The sequence below is a fragment of the Lissotriton helveticus genome, chromosome 5_1, assembly GCF_964261635.1.
Source record: "Lissotriton helveticus chromosome 5_1, aLisHel1.1, whole genome shotgun sequence".
Classification (NCBI taxonomy): Eukaryota; Metazoa; Chordata; class Amphibia; order Caudata; family Salamandridae; genus Lissotriton; species Lissotriton helveticus.
This window is the reverse complement of record NC_136065.1, coordinates 2,105,856,076-2,105,877,184: the sequence shown is the minus strand read 5'-3', so window position 1 is coordinate 2,105,877,184 and position 21,109 is coordinate 2,105,856,076.

Sequence of the window (21,109 nt, the reverse complement as noted above, 5' to 3'; positions counted from 1 at the left end):
GCCTTAGTCTTCTCACTGTCCTTGGGAGTGTTCCTATCCACTGATGTGGGCCTGCTCTTGGGAGTCTCCCTGCTCTTAGTAGGTGCCTTAGTCTTCTCACTGTCCTTGGGAGTGTCCCTTACCTCTGCTGTGGGCCTGCTCTTGGGAGTCTCCCTGCTCTTAGTAGGTGCCTTAGTCTTCTGACTGGCCTTGTCCAAGGAACAGTCCATGGACATGTGAGTATCCCTTGCCTTCGGAGTACCTTTCGTGTTGAATGCCTGTGTAGCTCCGGAAGGCATGTCCCCCAACAACACTTGTGGATCCTGTGTGTGTACTCCAGTGCATCTGACGTCGTCTACGTGAACAGATTTAGCTGATCTAGGGGATGGGGTCTGTGCCCTGCGTGCCCTGACGTGCTGTCTGACGCTGCTTCTAGTGCAATAACCTGTATTTGAGTCCTGCTCTGAATAATCACTACCCCCTGAGACATCCAGCGGTGTAGATGGGGAAACAGAAGTAGCACCCTGTTCATTCGACTGTACTATTGCAGACGACACACTGCTTGCCAATGACTGCACTGTCCTGTGTAGACCTGCAAGATCGCCATGCATCCCTTCCATGAATGCCACCACCTGCCCCAACTTCCTATCATGATCCTGGAAAGCATTTGTCATATTGGTCTGACCCACACACAGCTGTCGCAGCAGATCAACGGCCTCAGCACACAGTGCATTTTGGCTCACCGTGGCAGGGGCAGCGGTGCCTGCACCGAACGCCACTCTGCTCCCCCTACTCCTTCGGCCACGAACAATACATGGTGCAGTTGGCGGAAGTGTGGGCCCTGTGTGCTGTCTTCCGACAGAAGGTGATGAGTGCCCACTCCCAGTCTGTGACAACAGTGCAGGCTCACCAAGAGTGTCCGACGAGGAGGACGATGGTGTCTCCACATGCGAGTCCTCAGGGACGGTCCTGTCCCCCTCTCCGGCGCTGGCCTCCTCCGTGTCAGTCTGCGTGTGTGCGAAGTCTGAGCCGGACTCATTTCCTCGGCTACTCTCCACCGTCTGTGGCTGAGTGTCCTCTGTCAAAGCTGAAATGCACAGAAAAGATGTGTGAGTCATGGGCACACTCACGTACAGAAGGAACAGGATAGCCAAATCACATAGCAGACAAAGGTTCATGAGCCCTCAGCCTGCACATGGCCCACCCCTACCAGTCATCCTCACATTTTCTGCCATGGGGACATGGACCACTAGGGGATGTGCTTTAACACTCAACTACTAAGCAAGTGGCGTGTCAACATGGCGGACCTGGATGTCAAATGAGTACCACCCAATGGGACCAAAATGCCATCACAGGCATACATACGCAACACGGAACTCAATGGTGTGTCTGTGCACCAATACATGCATAGCACTCACAAGTTTCCTACACAGACAGTATGCTCACCGCTAGTTTGCTGTTGATCGGCACTCAGACGTTCGGCCAGTTCAGGATGCGTCACTGCAATGATACGGTGCATGAGAGGGGTCATGGAGCGTCGGGCCAGACGGGGCGTCCTTGGAATCAGGCCCAGTGTTGCTTCCGCTACATTCTTGCTCAGCCTGGAAATGTCGTCCCAGCGTTTGTGGCAGTGTGTATGTCGTCTGTTGCACACCCCCAATGCCCGTACTTCCCGTGCTATGGTCCTCCACAGGTCCTTGCGAAGGTGCAGCTTGACCTACCATGATGGGAGACAAAAGGGTTTAAGTCAGTGGACAGGTGGCCTGTCACACACATAGGGGCAAGACGTTACTGTCAGCAGCCATGCACAATCAGGAACATATGTCTAGCCCACACTACACAGCTAAGATATAAATAGGCCTGATCATTTGGCCCCCTCATGCACACCAACATGTCCCACACTGCACTTACCACCCGTCCCGGTGCGCCGTAGAGGCGTCCATAGTTGCGGAGTACACCGTCCACGAGGACATCAAGCTCCGCGGCGGTGAAGGGTCGAGACCGGATCTCTTTGCCTCTCGACATGGCAAGATCACGGAGTATGGCACTAGAGCAGCAGTCGGTGGTCAGCTCAGCAGCAGCAGCAGGTCGAGGTGATGGTCACAGGCAGCAGTCGGTGGTCAGCTCAGCAGCAGCAGCAGGTCGAGGTGATGGTCACAGGCAGCAGTCGGTGGTCAGCTCAGCAGCAGCAGCAGGTCGAGGTGATGGTCACAGGCAGCAGTCGGTGGTCAGCTCAGCAGCAGCAGCAGGTCGAGGTGATGGTCACAGGCAGCACTGGTCCCCAGGGTAGGAAGTTTCATGTTGGCCAAGACACATATATAGGGCCCTCAGCACGTGTCAGTGGCATACGTCGCCAGCAATTGGTCAGCCCTGGGAGCGTGATCGTGAAATGGGCCAATGACTGGCCCTGTTGTTGCGGTGCACAGCTTCCGCTACTTGCGATTGGCCGTATGCGGCCAGCGTCCCTCTTCCCATTGGCTGCATGTGCAGGGACCGTGACGGGCACACATCGGCAACCGCACGTGCAAGCTTCAGGCACGGATGCTTCAGTTGCAACAATGTACTATCACTGGCGCCTCCATGGCGGGGCACGTACACAGCGGGGGAGGTGCAGGCCTATACACCCTGCAGATGTACTCAATGGACATGCCAGTTCATGACCCCCCTTACAGTCACCTTGCATCATCCACCGTACACCGGCCGGAGCGGCCGGCCCATGAACATCCGCCGTGCCCGGCCATGAACACAACCGCCATGGCCGGGACCGGCGGTTGTTCATGGCCGGGCACGGCCATGGCGGTTGTGTTCATGGCCGGGCACGGCGGTTGTTCATGGCCGGGCACGGCCATGGCGGTTGTGTTCATGGCCGGGCACGGCGGTTGTTCATGGCCGGGCACGGCCATGGCGGTTGTGTTCATGGCCGTGCACGGCGGTTGTTCATGGGCCGGCCGCTCCGGCCGGTGTACGGTGGATGATGCAAGGTGACTGTAAGGGGGGTCATGAACTGGCATGTCCATTGAGTACATCTGCAGGGTGTATAGGCCTGCACCTCCCCCGCTGTGTACGTGCCCCGCCATGGAGGCGCCAGTGATAGTACATTGTTGCAACTGAAGCATCCGTGCCTGAAGCTTGCACGTGCGGTTGCCGATGTGTGCCCGTCACGGTCCCTGCACATGCAGCCAATGGGAAGAGGGACGCAGGCCGCATTCTGCCTTTGGGAAGTAGCGGAAGTTGAGCACCGCCATGGCGGCGCCAAATATGTGATCTTGTCAGACGCTGCACCGTGATGTGTTGTGTGCAGTTGCGTCATGAGGGATGTGAGCGTGATTGTGAAAGGTCATATGTCATACAATATAGCATGTGTGTCCATACAATGGACATCGGTCGGCACACAATGGCCAACAGATGTGCATTCGTACGTGTTGACGTCGGGTTTGACCCTACAGACGTTGTTACATCTTCACAACTACACAGTACATCACGGCTGTGTGGCCAATTCATGCATCTGTTGTCGGTTTATTGTTGTGTCGAGGTGACTACAGTGGTGGTGGTACACATGCATTCCGTGTATGTGATTTATACGTTCTGTCACCATGCATGTCATTACCGTATGCACATCATCATTGGTGGTGGCATTTGTGCTTGATGACATGGCGTGTGTAAACTTATCGTTTGTGTGCATGCAGTTGCATGAGTGTCTGTGATGTGTCTACGATACATTAGGGTGACGACTGGAGTTATGTCAGTAAGGTACACATGTGATGGAGTTGTACACGTATGCGTCGTTTGTACGTTGACCTAAGTTACATCTCTCTCCCACACAGGAGGGCTCCAAATGTGCATCGCCCATACACTCAGCTGGAGGATATGGTAGACGAGGAGGTGATTCGGAAATTCAGGCTGGATCGACGTCGGTTGCTGGAGCTTGTGGCTCAATTGGCTCCTCATCTGCAGCCACGTAGAACGTATCCTGGCTCGTTTACACCCACTGCAAAGGTCATGGCGGTACTACATTTCTTCGCTACTGGCACATTTCAGTATACAGTTGGAGGTGCCGGGGGTATGTCACAGGCAATGTTCAGCACGGTTCTTCGGGATGTGTTAACAGCTATGATGCTGTACAAGGATGAGTACATACATTTCCCACGTCCGGAAGAGTTGCCAGCTGTCAAAGCTGGTTTCTATGCACTGGGCCACATACCTCACGTTGTGGGCTCAATTGATGGCACGCACATCGCGCTCATTCCACCACGGGCACGCGAACAAGTGTTCAGGAATCGGAAACACTTTCATTCGCTGAACGTGCAGGTGGTGTGCCTGGCGAGCAACATCATCTCCCATGTGTGTGCAAGATTTCCTGGATCCGCACATGACGCCCACATCATGCGAACCAGCAATGTCCCACGACTCATGGCAAATCTGCCACCCGGTCAAGCGTGGCTTGTTGGTGAGTGTGCAGTGGGGACTCTTGTGATCTCTGTGTTGCATGGGGTACCCACCATATCTTGTTCTGATGTTTGTCTCTGTCATCCCCCTACATAGGCGACTCGGCTTACCCAAACCGGCCCTGGCTCCTCAGTCCCCTACGTAATCCGAGGACGGCGGGTGAAATGCGGTACAATGAGGCACATGGAAGGACACGGAGAGTCATCGAACGTACCTTTGGACTGCTGAAGTCTAGGTTTCGGTGCCTCGATAAGACCGGAGGGGCACTGCCTTACTCACCAGGAAAAGTATGCAAGATCGTGATTGCCTGCTGCATGCTCCACAACCTGGCAGTACGCAATGACATTGAACTGCTGTTGGACCCTGAAGACGAAGGAGTTCCTCGGCCTCCCATCCCACCCATGTCGACTGATGAGGATAGTGGTGAGGAGGAAGGTGTGGACCAGAGGCGCCAGCTCATTGATCGCTACTTCCCTTGAATGTGAGTATCTACCTCTAGTGGCGGTTGACAATGCCTCATGTATGTTTTCTGGTGTTGTGTGGATATGGGGTTATTCAGCTGGGTGTGGTTTGTGATGGTTGCACATGTGTGTCTTCATGTCTTTGGACATAGGAGTGTCCATGATGTGTGTGCTCCCATCCCATGCTTGTGTGATGGTTGTCGTTTGTGTAATGTTGCTGTGCATTGTGTTGTGATGTGTGTGAATCTCTTTACTGACGTGTGTTTGCTGTCTCTGGTTTTCTCTAGGTCACTCCCGCAGCGCCATGATCATGTGCGACTATGATCCCTGTACCTGTTTACGTCTGTATCTGATGGCAATCATGTGAATAAACATGGAGGCAAAACATCATTGTGTGAGTAAATGCAATTTATTGACAGGTTGTGCTTTTGTGCTGGTGAATATATACAAGTAAGTGGGAGGGAGGGAGTTGGAGTTGTAGGTAATGGCAGATGAAATGTCCGTGCTGACACCACATTGGGGGGTGTCAGGCTAGTCCAGCAGACCAGTGGCAATGATTGTCTATGTGGGACAGGATGGTTTGCAGGGTGAATGTCTGGCACAGGCAGTGGCATTGTCAAGGTCGTCCCCTCTTGGAGCGTGTGCCTGGCGCTCCAACACTGCTCTCAGCAACTTCCTGCCTCGGCCGCCCCCTCCGTCTCGGAGGTGGTACAGAGGCAGCTGGGAGGGCAGGTTGGTGATGGGCCACATCCGTCGCCAGGGGCTCAGGTGGTGGTGGCGGCGGTGGAGGCGGAGGCGGAGGCGACGGGGGAGGCGGAGGTGACGGTGGCGGTGGCGCTGACACACATGGTGGAGGAGGGGGGGGGTTGTTCCGGGCAACCCATTCCCTCCACATCGTTGCCTGCTGGCCCATGATCACCAACATCTGGCCAAGGATGCCAGAGATCTCGCGCAGGCTGTTGGTGTTGTCCACTGAGTCCTCGTGAACACGATCAGCGTTTGCCTGGGACCGGTCGTATGAGGCCTGGCACCTGGCAAGAGCTTGTAGGGACTGTGCCACTGGCTCGGGTAGCTGTCCCTCCTCTGACCGGCGGTGTGTGGGTCGCCTGATTGGCAGTTGTCCCGTTGCCTGTGTTTGTGGCCCACTCACCCTGCTTGTGTGTGGGGCCGTTGGACCAGCGTTGCGCGCTGGGTCATGCTGGGTGGCACCGGCAGGAGTCGTGGTGCTCGTGGTAGTGGTGGTAGTGGTGGTACTGGTGGTACTGGTGGTACTGGTGGTGGTGGGGACTGTGCAGATCACAGAGACGGGTGCCGCGGGAGTCACACATGCGACGTTGGTCGGTCCCGGGAGTCCCTGTGAGCCAGATGGCCCTGGCTGCGTGCTTGGTCCCGCTCCATCCTCCGCCCCGGAGCTGCCTGTGTCGTCGTCGGCAGAGAGTCCTGTAGGTGTGGGAGGCGAGGCTGGCGGCCGGGTACTGCTTTCCCCAGTCAGTTGACGATCACCTGAGGGACAAGATCGAGCAGGTCAGTAATGTGGACAGTACATGGTTACATTGATTTGTAGACATTTCTGTTTCCTGTCGCACACACCCCACCCTCCACCACCACCGCCACCCTCCCCGTGCACATGGGGGCCTGTTGGGAGTTGTAGTTTGGGCCTCTCACACACCCCACCCTCCACCACCACCGCCACCCTCCCCGTGCACATGGGGGCCTGTTGGGAGTTGTAGTTTGGGCCTCTCACACACCCCACCCTCCACCACCGCCACCCTCCCCGTGCACATGGGGGCCTGTTGGGAGTTGTAGTTTGGGCCTCTCACACACCCCACCCTCCACCACCACCGCCACCCTCCCCGTGCACATGGGGGCCTGTTGGGAGTTGTAGTTTGGGCCTCTCACACACCCCACCCTCCACCACCGCCACCCTCCCCGTGCACATGGGGGCCTGTTGGGAGTTGTAGTTTGGGCCTCTCACACACCCCACCCTCCACCACCGCCACCACCACCACCACCCTCCCCGTGAACATGGGGGCCTGTTGGGAGCCATGGACATGTTAGTGTGTTGGTGTCCGACGTGCATGGGTTGGGGCGTGGGGGATGTTTCTTCTCAGTTGTGTGAGCCTGACCATGTCGTGCTGATCGTGGTGCTTGGTTTGTACTCACCAGTCTCTTCTCCTTCGTCAAGGCCGTCTAGGCTCTCTGGGTGTAGTATCACCAGCACCTTCTCCTCCCAATCGGTGTAGGGTATGGGCTCCGGGGGTGTGCCACCGCCAGTAAGATTGGCTCTGGCGTGGTTTTTCGCTCGGATGCCCTTGACCCTGGTCTTAAGGTCATGCCACCGCCTCTGAATGTCGTGCTTGGTCCTCGGCACAGTCCCCGACGCATTCACACGAGTGACGATCCTGTCCCACATGTGGTTCTTTTGCGCCACGGTCGTCTGCTGGACTTGGGCCCCGAAGATGTTGGGCTCCACACGGATAATTTCATCTACCATTACCCGCAACTCTGTCTCCGTGAATTTGGGGTTTTTTTTGGGTGCCATGGTGTGTGGTGCTCAGTGTGTGAGTTGAGTGAGTTGGGAGGTGCAGGTGTGTGGTGTGTGATGTGTAGGATTTGTGTGGTGGGTGTTTGTGTGGTAGGGTGGTGGGTGGGTGTCTTCTATGTGATTTTATGTGAGTTAGCAGTGTCTCGAATGGCCCTCTTGCTGGCAGCAATGCTGTGGTGCAAGGGATTGTGGTTGTGTGGGGGTGTCTTTTTATAGTCGTGTCTCGATGGTTGTTGGCAGTCAGGTGGTAGGTGGGCGTGTTGACTTGTGTGCATTATTGGATAATTGGGACGTGTCATGGTGGCTTGTGCTGGGGGGGGGGGCCTTGTCAATGTTCGTATGTTTGCTTAGGACTTGCGGTGCACTTTCATACATTTGTTAGGCGCTAGGGATGTTGTGCGTGTTGGCCTTCCGCCCTGATGCTGTGGTTCTCGTTGCATTGTTTCCGCCGCGGACGTGGATGGCTGTGAGTTCCGTTGTACGGGCGGATTTATCCTAATTGCGGCCACGGAGTATTCTCAGGGATGGCGGTACATGTTTTATTTTCCGCGGTCATTTCCGTCCGCGGCAGTGGTTGTTCATTGGACTCCGTCCGCCGCGGACGGACTTGGTTGTGTTCCGTCCACCGCGGACGGTGTTGGTTGTGTTCCGTCCGCCGCGGTCGGAGTTTCGTGACATGAATATCCTAATCCCAACCGCGGTTTCTCCGCGGCGCTGCCGGGAGTAAAATTTCCCCCACCATGGCGGACAGTACCCATTTCCGTCCGCCATCCTAATCGGCCCCTAACTCCTTAAATTAAATGTGTTCTAAACAATTAGTTAATTTAGTAAAATATTAAATGTACACATATTTCTTAATGAATAATAAAAAAATCGCACTCACAGTAAAAAAAATATTTTTAATTAATATGTATTACATTTTGATAAATGATGTGTTGAATTAATTTAAATTATTTTAAAATTTCTAACAAAAGTTAAAAAAAATTTTTAATTAAGCTTATTGTTACATTTGATAATAATGTAATTATGTATATATATATATATATATATATATATATCGAATATAAGACCATCCGTATTCAAACAATAATCATCCGGCACTCCAGGTACAGTTTCAGACACTCTTATGCTTTTATTTTATGCGAGGTTAACATCAACGCGTTTCAACAGCCACTGCTGCCTTGTTCAGGATGTTTGTAACACCATTTTTTCACATTAAAATACCAGACAGGTAACATCGAGAGGGGACAGTGTATGTCATGGAGAAAGGACTGAATTTTCACATTTGTGGCTGCCATGTTGGAACATGTTTTCTTACATCTATTTCAAAGACATAGCAGCCCATTATTCAACATATCATGCTTTTACATTGATGTTTAAAGTGCATACTTCATAGCGGGAAGACTCATTCCTCACATTTTCAAAGCACTAATTCACATCTAAAAAGCCACATAAGCAAAGTTATTTACAATCAGTGCTCATCAGAAATATAAAGTGCAAGTGCATAATCACAATCCAGAAATTAGCAGCAATATATTGTTTAGGCAAGTGCCTAATCAAATCGGGTTTGAATTTCTAAAAAATAAAGTGCAAGTGCTTTAGTGCAATGGTAAACATATTCTTTCCTCTTTTCATAATTATAATATTTCAATAGTTACTTCACTATAAAATTCGAATGGTAAATGAATACAATATTTCATATTTCATAAAAAATTACAATCATTTAAAAAAAAAAGTCTTTTCTCGAACTCATCATTTCATGTATTCATTAAACCATAATATATAAACATTAAAAGAGGAATCTCAGTTTAAAGTGCACAATGTATGTATACCTTACCAAAATCCATTCTAAAGTGCAAGTGCTGATAAAAATTTAAACCAGAATCAATTCCTTAACGTCAGTCCTTACAATTCATAAGTCCCTCATCATTACTGTCTGTAACTTTTACATTAAAAATTATAACTTTCATGGATTTTAAACTTGTGCAGATTTCAATTACTACTATTCATTTAAAGACAGACATGTATATAAATCTTCCTCAACATTGAGTCCATATGGCTCCTTGCAGTTGAACTCCAGAATAAAATATGTTTCCAATTTCCGGAGCTCCCTTTCCCTGTCTCCACCTCTCTTTTTCTTCGGGACCTCTGCTATACAGGTATACTGTAAGCACCTAGGGTTACTTTGATGATGGATCTCAAAATGTTGTGCAATAGGGTACATCCTGTCTAGATTAACAATCGCACGCTTATGCTGGAGAATTCTTTGAGATACAGGAAGAATTGTACTCCCTATATAAATTTTGGGAAAGGGGCATTGTAACAAATAAACAACAAAATTAGACTTACAAGTAAACCCCTTCGACGCTCATGACGAGCTGGGCTCGTCATGAGGTAGCCTCCTCGCACGCTCATGACGAGCCCAGCTCGTCATGTAAAGTGCGATATTAAAAATCTCAGCGTACGGGCGGAAATCATGCCGCACGCATGCGGTTAAAGAGCTTCTAATGGTCACAGTCTTATTAAAAAAGTTTTTAAATTCAGTGTTATTCATGCCATGCTGGCAAGCTTTACATTTCAAGCACTTTTGCTAAAACCCGGTTCCTGTGCCAACCAATTCGGGGGTCCCCCTTCCTTTATTCCTGAAATTCACTTTTTACAATCAAATCCTTCAAGGACTTAGATCTCTTATAGGTGATTTCAGGATGCCTCTTGACCTTAGGACCTAACACAGGATCACTTTTCACCAAGTGCCAATGACGATTCAGAATGGACCTGCTCTCTTTATGTTTTACATTAAAGGTGGTTATGAATCTAGAAGAATCCAACTCATTCATGTCATTTTTCTGTTGTTGGCATTTTTTTGTTCTAGATGGTTCGAACAATATTTTCTGTCTTTCTAGACCTCTTGCCTTGTTGATGCACCTTTCAAAATTTCAGGCAAATAACCTCTCTGTGTAAACCTTTGTGTCATTTCATTTTCTACTCTCTCGTAATCACCCTCATCGCTGCATGCTCGTTTTGCTCTGTAGTATTCACCAAACGGTATACTCCTTATTAACGCAGCCAGGTGAGCACTTGCCGCATGGAGAAATGAGTTCCCTGCTGTAGCTTTACGAAAGACAGATGTTTCAAGTTTACCATTGCAGGGCCTAATCCTGATGTCAAGAAAATCTATGGAGGTTTTACTGTAATGGCCCACAAATTCCAAATTCAGGGAATTGTTGTTTAAATGTTTAATAAACAACTCGATCTCCGTCTCCGTGCCCTGCCACAGCACGAAGACGTCATCGATGAAACTGACCCATAACAGGACACGTTCTGCCCATTGTTCCAGAGGACTGCCTCTGAGCACCTGTTCCTCCCATCTGCCAAGATGTAGATTGGCGTAACTTGGGGCGGAACAGGTGCCCATCGCAGTCCCATGTTCCTGCAAATAGTAATCGTCACCAAAAAAAAAAATATTCTTGGTCAGGCACCATTCCATTAATTCTAGAATCATTTTGTTCTGGTTACTGAATCGTATTGGTCTTCTATTTAAAAAATATTCTGATGCTCTAAGGCCATCTCCATGTCATATACTGGTATAAAGTGTAGATATATCAAGTGTCAACATTATCATACTTTCTTCATGCCAGCAAATGTCAAAAATACATTTTAAAAAGTCAGTGGAGTCCTTCATGTATGATGGAAGTGTTTTCACGATTGGATTAAGGAAATAATCAATAAATCTCGATGCATTCTCGAAGAGGCTATCACAAGACGAGATGCTCGGTCTCCCTGGTGGACTAGTGATGCTTTTATGCACCTTCGGGAGCATGTAGAAGAGTGGGATTATTGGTTTTTCCTTCTTAATAAACTTGAATTCATCCCAGTTTAGTAATCCTTCTTCTTTCCATGCTTGCAATCTTTTAAAGAATAGTTCCTTCACTTTTTCATACTCTTTGATACTGATCTTGCTATACCATTCATGATTGTTCAACTGGCTGAGGGCTTCTTTTTTGTATTGCTCCCTTCGCCTTAGTACAGTATTACCCCCCTTGTCCGAGGGTTTAATTAATACTCCTTCCTCATCTTGTAATTTTTTCACAGTTTGATGAAAAAGAGCTCTTTTTGGGTCCATTTTTCGTTGGTTTTGATTGACCGCAAGATACAGTTCTTTGAGTTCTTTAGTTACATTATCCCCAAAGATGTCTAAATTGTCTCTCGTCGTTTGTGGCAAAAATTTCGATGGTGCTCTAAATGGGGTATGATCAGTTTTTTTCTAATCCTGTTTGAGTTACTGTTATCGCTTCATTCTCCATTTGGCTATCCATTAGGGACACCATATCTGCCAAGGCCTGTGCATCGCTCACACTTAGAAAAGCTCTATCATTTGAAGATGTCATAATAGATCTATCCACTGTCCGATCTATTCCATGTTGGTTCATGTGCATTTTAGATAACTTCAGTTTACGGATGAATCGATACAGGTCCATCCTGCTGTTTCGATAATTATAATCATTATCATCACAGAATGACAATCCCAATTTTAATATCGACTCTTCATCCTCTGTTAAAATCACAGTACTCAAGTTAATGATAGTCATGTTATCTATTACTTCTCTATTCACTTCTTCTATATATATATATATATATATATATTACCTACTGGCGGTCGCCAGTAGGTATATATAGTTAGGATTTTTTCCCTATGGGATTTTTGAAAATTCTATGTCTAATAACTTTGGCGTTTGTGGACGGAATTGGCTGAAATTTTCAGGAAAATGGCACATCTTGTTTCTGAGCAGCCCCTGAAAATTTTGGGGGGATTCGTCAAGGGGGGGCCGAGAAAAAAGGGGGGTCCCAAAACGCGTTTTTCCCATGTTAATTTCCATAGGGCGGTTGGCCTCACTTTTAGCCCGAACGGCTGAATGGATTTGCACGAAACTTGGCAAAATTGTAGGGACTGGTAGCCCGATGTGCCTTTTGTAGGTCTCAATATATGTGCTCCAGTGGATTTTGAGAAATTAACGTTTAAAAAAAGATATATATCTGTAACAGCGGACCGGGCAGCGCCCCAGGACGCGTACTTTTCGCGCAACGGAGCTTTGTGAAGCGAAGCTGATTGGTTCTCCGGCGTCTGTCAACATTCCAAACAATCCGTAGCGGCCGCCATCTTGTCTCTCGGTAGGATCGAGAGACAAGAGGAGGCCAAAGCGAAGGGGCAAATGACCATAAGGGGGCATAGTACATTGTCGCTCACCCCCTAGGTTTGATGTGGAGGTTTTAAAAGGGCCCCGCGGGGCAAAAAAAAATAAAAATAATAATAATCGAACAGCTGAATGGATTTGCACGAAACTTGGCAAAATTGTAGGGACTGGTAGCCCGATGTGCCTTTGCTAGATCTCAATATATGTGCTCCAGTGGATTTTGAGAAATTAACGTTCAAAAAAAGATATATATCTGTAACAGCGCACCGCTTCGCGTACTTTTCGCGTTACGGAGCTTTGCGAAGCGAAGCTGATTGGCTCTCCGGTGTCTGTAAACATTCCAAACAGTCCGTAGCGGCCGCCATCTTGTCTCTCGGTAGGATCGAACAGCTGAATGGATTTGCACGAAACTTGGCAAAATTGTAGGGACTGGTAGCCCGATGTGCCTTTGCTAGGTCTCAATATATGTGCTTCAGTGCATTTTGAGAAATTAACGTTCAGAAACAAGATATATATCTGTAACAGCGCTCCGCTTCGCGGAGATAAAATTATATGTGTATTACCTAGCTGTTGCTAACACCAGTTAGCGACGGCTAGTAGAAGATAGCGACCATCTTGGGCCCCACTTTGCATGTGAGTGATATTTATCACTAATGACATGCAAAGTGGGCATGCCAAGATGTTAGCGACGGAAACAGTCGCTAACATCGCTATCTCCTATTATCAACTTTTGGAAATATTCGAGATAAGCGCGAATATCTCCAAAAGCTACCACCTGCCCTGAGCAGTTCTTAGCCATGTTATCCAATGGGAGGTGGATAACATGGCTAAGAGCATTAGCTCGGTAATGCATGAATATCGCTGAGTTTTCAGCGATATTAATGCATTGCGGTCGTTTTTTATCGTATTTCCGATAAACCTTGATAATAGCAAGGTTTATCTGCGATAATTTCTGACGGTAAAAAAATCGTTGCTAAGCATCGTTAGGGATAAATATCGCTTAACTTTGGTAATATGCCCCAACGTCTGTTAACGTTCGATTCGAAGGAAATCAGGAAGTGTTGAAAAACATCGTCTGCGCCATCTTGTCTTTTTTCAAATGCCACACTTTTGTCGTGCACGGCAGCCATTTTAGATGCCTTGACCAGACCCACTCTGTGCACGCTGTCGATCCTTAGCATGGCTCCCCACCCTCGCAAGCATCTCCCCCAGGCAGTGGTCACCCCCGCTCTCTGTCTTATGCATGGGTAATAAACCTCCCCCCATCTGCGCTGCTCTTCCCTGAGAATCACACCCTGTGCCCGCCCGACACCTCCCTTTCGCCCTATTCACTACCGCACCCTCTGACACTCCTTTTCCTCTGTGTCCGATTGTCCAGGCTGGTCCTAGGGTATCAGCTAGCCCTGCAGATGTAGTTTATGGCCACAGCTGTAAAGAATCACCCCTCTTCAAAGGAGTTATAGTAGATCAAGGCCCACACTCGATGAGATCCGTCACAGCAGAAGCGTTGCTATTATCTGAAAACCATCCTGTGTTGTGATTGGGGAGGGGACCGAGCCTGAAGCGGAAGATTCCAGGGACGACTCTTTGTACATCAAAGTTTTTACAATTATGTGTCACATTAAAAATATATAGCACTCCGACAAAGTAGTAAGATTATAAAACTTTAATAATTTATAAATATATACAAGAAAACAAAAATAGTAATAACATATAAACATTTTTAGGGAAAAACAACGAAGTAGCGGTCGGCTGTGCGAATAGTCCCAACGCAGCACAACGTCCAGATTTCCGGCGTGGGGCGTCGCGGGGGGTGGGTCATCAGTAGCAAACTGTTGTGCGAATAGTTCCAAGGCAGCAGAACGCGCTGAAATCTAGATGACACGAAAGTGATGTCTAGTAAGTTGCCACCCAGCAAATAACGCCATGGGGCGTCGCGGGGGGTGGGTCATCAGTAGCAAACTGTTGCGCGAATAGTTCCAAGGCAGCAGAACGATGGCACCAAGGTGATGTCCAGTAAGTTGCCGCACTGGTTTTGGTATCCTACAATGCTGCTCCGAATAACGGCGTGGGGCGCCCCGGGGGAGGCGGCGTGAACGGGCCTCTCCAGGTGGAGTGTCATCTGTTGTAGTGGGGCGCCCCTTTACCGTTTCAGTTGCCATTCCGTCCGTTTTTGGTCCACTGTGTCAAAAGCCGCAATTCAGCTGAGTTGCGCCCACTCTTGCGGTGCAGCGATAGGCGGCTGTCACAGGACTCTCAAAATGGCGGCAGGCTGTTTCCTTTTTGGGCCTGGTCCACTGAAATGGCCCTGGGACACCTTGGAAATCGGACGCTTGTCTGCTAGGTCTTGGACCCCATTCTCGAAAGCGTCCCCTCCGCCTTGAGAATTCATCAAAAGTTTTGGGGGCTCCGACTCCTGCAGGCTTCTGGTGGGGAGCGGCTGCCATGATTGCTCGCGGAATGACCACGACTGAGCTACGAGATGGTGGTGCTCTCATGCTGACGCCAGCTTCAGTCTGAAACATCCAGAAACAAGGTGGGGCTTTCATCGTTTGGGAAAAAAAAAAAGTTTTCATCCAATGAAAAGTGTTGTTTTTAGGTCACATGATCAAGCCTTCCATCATTAGGAAACCAAAAGTAAAATGAACCAATGAAAAGTTTTATAAACAAGTCACATGACTTGTTATGCGGCATAGGGTGTAAAATGGGGAGAAAATACGTTGGCACGTGAGGCGGCGTCAGTAGCGGACCGATGTGCGAATAGGCCGAAGGCAACACAACGCGCCAAGATCCGGATGGCACCGAGGTGGTGTCCAGCAAGTTGCAGCACTGGTGTGGCCATCCTACAATGCTGAAAGTCGGCGTGGGGCGCCCCGTTGGCCTGTGAGTTTGCGTCAGTAGCGGACCGATGTGCGAATAGGCCGAAGGCAGCACAACGCGCCAAGATCCGGATGGCACCGAGGTGGTGTCTAGTAAGTTGCCGCTTTGGTTTGGCCATCCAACAATGCTGAAAGTCGGCGTGGGGCGCCCCGTTGGCCTGTGAGTTTGCGTCAGTAGCGGACCGATGTGCGAATAGGCCGAAGGCAGCACAACGCGCCAAGATCCGGATGGCACCGAGGTGGTGTCTAGTAAGTTGCCGCACTGGTGTGGCCATCCTACAATGCTGAAAGTCGGCGTGGGGCGCCCCGTTGGACTGTGAGATGGCGTCAGTAGCGGACCGATGTGTGAATGGGGCCGAAGGCAGCGCAACAATATTTTCGGAATAGAAGACACCACTAGGCGCTGAGATGCCAAGATCCGGATGGCACCGAGGTGGTGTGTAGCAAGTTGCCGCACTGGTGTGGCCATCCTACAATGCTGAAAGTCGGCGTGGGGCACCCCGTTGGCCTGTGAGTTTGCGTCAGTAGCGGACCGATGTGCGAATAGGCCGAAGGCAGCACAACGCGCCAAGATCCGGATGGCACCGAGGTGGTGTCTAGTAAGTTGTCGCACTTCTGTGGCCATCCTACAATGTTGAAAGTTGGCGTGGGGCGCCCCGTTGGCCTGTGAGATGGCGTCAGTAGCGGACCGATGTGCGAATGGGGCCAAAGGCAGCGCAACAATATTTTCTGATTTGAAGACACCACAAGGCGCTGAGATGCCAAGATCCGGATGGCACCGAGGTGGTGTCTAGCAAGTTGTGGCACTGGTGTGGCCATCGTACAATGGTAAAAGTCGGCGTGGGGCGCCCTGTTGGCCTGTGAGATGGTGTCAGTAGCGGACTGATGTGTGAATGGGGCCAAAGGCAGCGCAACAATATTTTCTACAATATTTTCGGAGTAGAAGACACCACAAGGCGCTGAGATGCCAAGATCCGGATGGCACCGAGGTGATGTCTAAGTTGCGGACCGATGTGCGAATGGGGCCAAAGGCAGCTCAACAATATTTTCTGAAGAGAATACACCACAAGGCGCTGAGATGCCAAGATCCGGATGGCACCGAGGTGATGTCTAAGTTGCGGACCGATGTGCGAATGGGGCCAAAGGTAGCGTAACAAGATTTTCTGTATGGAAGATACCACTAGGCGTTGAGATGCCAAGATTCGGATGGCACCGAGGTGATGTCTAGCAAGTTGTGCCACTGGTGTGGCCATCGTACAATGGTAAAAGTCGGCGTGGGGCGCCCTATTGGCCTGTGAGATGGTGTCAGTAGCGGACTGATGTGCGAATGGGGCCAAAGGCAGCGCAACAATATTTTCTGACTGACACCACAAGGCGCTGAGATGCCAAGATCCGGATGGCACCGAGGTGATGTCTAAGTTGCGGACTGATGTGCGAATGGGGCCAAAGGCAGCGTAACAATATTTTCTGTATGGAAGATACCACTAGGCGTTGAGATGCCAAGATTCGGATGGCACCGAGGTGATGTCTAGCAAGTTGGTGTGGTCATCCTACAATGCTGAAACTCGGCGTGGGTCACCCCATTAGCCTGTGAGATGGCGTCAGTAGCGGACCGATGTGCGAATAGGCCGAAGGCAGCACAACGCGCCAAGATCCGGATGTCACCGTGGTGGTTTCATAGTTGAGAGGCACTTCATCTGCAGTGGGGCGCCGAGATCCGGATGGCACCGAGGTGATGTCTAGCAAGTTGCTGTACTGGTGTGGTCATCCTACAATGCTGAAATGTAGTGGGGCGCCCATTTACCGTTTCAGTTGCCATTCAGCTGAGTTTCGGCTGCTCTTGATGCTACAGCGACAGGCGGCTGCAAGAGGACTCTCAAAATGGCGGCCTGTTCTTTGGATTTGGGCCTGGTCCACTAAAATGGCCCTGGGACACCTTAGAACTCGGACGCTCCTTTCCTGTACATGCAAAAAAAGGTAAATGCCCGGTACGTTACACGCTTCATCTGCCACGATGAACTCTCCAGAGGAACCGAAAAAAAATATAGTTGTGGTAACTATACCATGCATCGTCATATGGAGAGGTGGCACCAATTAATTATAGTGCTTCATAAAAGAGAGATTTGGAGGAGAACCCCTGACCTGCTAGTACATTCATCAAAGAAGTGGCACTGAGAGCTTCAGAGGCAAGGGAAACGGTCCCAAATATTTAGAAGAACTTTGGAAAGATTAAAATGACATGTTTAGATTGTGGTAAATTAATTTCATGTGGACAGATGAGTGTTACTCTAATAAATACAGCATATGAACATCATCATAGTCGATGGTTGGTAGAGACATTTTGACTATATCCTGGACCTGCCCGTCCTCGCCCAAAATGGCGCCGGAATAAATGGGACTCGTAACTCCTTGTTGTGTACTGGTTGCAGAACCTTGAAATCACGAGATACGTATGCAGTTTTGAAGCACATGGCGGGCGGGGACGAGAATTGATTGAATATTTCGACATCCCTATTGATATTAAGTTCTGATGTGTTATTGATTACTGTACTGTTGAAAATTCGAATTAACGTCACCCATGGTACTTGCCCACAAATGTATATCTAGATAATTTTATTGTAACTGGCCCTGTCGTATTTTAATTATAAAATGTACGTCCACCGATTCCGTAACTGTTAGACACCTTAGTTCTTGCAACCTAATGGCCCGCCCGTTACGTTCCTCTACAGTGTAAATGTCTATTCATCATATACGATTACAGTTTGCTCCGTGGCAGGCCCACGTGGTTATAGGCTCGTATTTGTATAATGAAATTTTCACAATAAAGGTTTTTAAAAGAAAACATGGTAGTAGTATATACATTGGTAAAGTTTTTAATAATAGTCACTGTTTTAGAATCATTAAAAGGCAAGTGAAATAAAGCAGACCAATTACATGAAGGGTAAAAGGTATAATACGAAGGAACGCAGTAAAGATAAATGGTCAAGGGCTGTTGTGTTTTCTATTCCTGCAACATAAAGTGATCGATAAGAATCTCATATTCAGGCGTATCGGCGACTAAGACAGCAAGTCGACCCTCTTTTGCTCAACGGCTCCGTCATGGGACGAAGAAACGCTCTTTTTCTCGAAAAAAGAATATATTTTACTTGCAGGACAGTTGTAAAATTTCCGGGAAAGTACATTAGCCTGGAACATTATAACATATATTTAAGAAAAAATAATGTTCGGAAGTAATTAAAAGCGTAATTTTTAGGTGATATGACCAAGGCTTTCATCATTAGAATAAGAAAAGTAAAATGAACCAATGAAAAGTTTTATTAACAAGTCACATGACTTGTTATGCTTACGTTACGCGCTGCGCGCCCCGGATGACTTCCGGATGCGCTAACGCGGCGCGTCATATGACGCATTACGCGACAACGCAGGTCCAGAATATAGTCAAAATGTCTCCACCAACCAGCGGTCGAAACACAACCCCTTTCAGCAGGCTAAATAGTTCTGTTAAATGACAACAGAAGGGACAGGCAACAAGAACCATCAGTCAAAGAGGGGAGGGCTAGTTCTTCTCTACCGGGTTACATTGGGGCGCTACCGGAACTGATCGAATTGGTAGTCTACAGTGTTTCTGGATGTTTCAGACTGAAGCTGGGGTTAGCATGAGAGCACCACCATTTCGTAGCTCCGTTGTGGCCATTCCGCAACCAATCATGGCAGCCGCTCTTTATCGTTATTTTGGGCGGGGTGGGTGGCGGAGCCGAGCTGTTTTGCAGCCATCATTGTGTGGAGTTCAGTTCATCTCACTAGTTTTGTATTTGTCATGAGGGGTTGTTCCTAATGTTTCTATTTTAGCGAGGTCAAAAAGAGATCCCATTAGTGGCCTACTGATTTTGCTCGATTCCTTTTCTTTTTTTTTACACGATTTTTCGTTATCTGCAAAGACTAAACAGAGTATTGCGACTCTGTGTTTGTTTGTAAATAGAGAATGAACCAAAGAGAACTAATTCTAAAACAGTAAATACTTGGATAACAATCAATCAAATGGAGAGAGAAGCAGGCACGACGGATTACAACGGGGGCAAAGGCCTGCGTTAACTACCTTTCACTATCTGCAAAGAGAGAGTACTCCTAATAGAAATGAGGGGGGGGGCACCATTCAAAGCAGATCAGTGTGCATAAACACGAAAATGTTTTCACTTACCACGTACTTGACATTCGACAGCTTATGATATTTGCTATTCAAAAACCATTGAAATTCACTGAAAAAACCATAGGTTATAGACCATATATAGTTAGGAATTAGCATTTACAAAACCTTGAAAATTCACTGAAAAAACCATAGGTTATAGACCATATATAGTTAGGAATTAGCATTTAAAAAACCTTATTTTACTCACACAAAACCATTGAAATTCCATATATAGTTAGTTGCACTAACTATATATCGCGCACCCGCAATCCACTGCTGATCATGTCACATATTACATCATTCATGACATGGTCAGTGACATCACTGATGACATCACTGATGACATCTCAAATGACATCACTAATGACATCACTGATGACATCTCATTTGACATCATTCTTGTGCTAATACGATAAACCTCTTCAGACTCTAATATAACCTTAGATACACTCAGTGTATACAGACACTCACACACTGCCACTCATCCATGGAGTTACTCACACACCCAGTCAGTCATGCAAAGAAACAATCTCACCTCCATTTCTTCAACTATACAGTTAAACACACCTTACTTATTGAAACATATACTAACACATATTTACTCTCTTATACAATCCCTGATACAAGTTCACAATGATCGATACAACCACTCACTCATTCAGTGGCTCTCATGCACAGTTATTTATATATGCCAACTCTCACATGTACTGTGTTTTACATATGTACTTACTATGACATGTAGCATTGAGATATCCATTCACTCATCAATACACTCATGCACACAGTCAACTGCCCATGTAGCTGTTTCCACATGCACTCTTGAACTCATACACCTAGTGAATAAACTGCTCACACATCTATGCATAGAGTCACACACCTTCCAGCCACCCCCACACAAACTCAATCTGCCATAGAAATACTTGGGCAACCAATTAATAACACATATAGCCTCTCGTATAGCTAATGATCAACACATGCAGCAGTTTACAGAACAACAGACATAATGATGCACAAATTAAGACAGTTTAGTCACTAACCCATGCACTCAGTGAGACACATTTAATCACTCACTCATACATTCAGTCATGCACCTACTAAATCCTTCGTCCAGACACTTATACATCTACTCATTCTTCAATATGTAAAACATATTTAAACTTTACAGAAACACACAGTCACTGGATGACGTCATCAGTGATCTCATCAGTGATGTCATTTGAGATGTCATCAGTGATGTCATCAGTGATGTCACTGACCATGTCATGAATGATGTAATATGTGACATGATCAGCAGTGGATTGCGGGTGCGCGATATATAGTTAGTGCAACTAACTATATATGGAATTTCAATGGTTTTGTGTGAGTAAAATAAGATTTTTTAAATGCTAATTCCTAACTATATATGGTCTATAACCTATGGT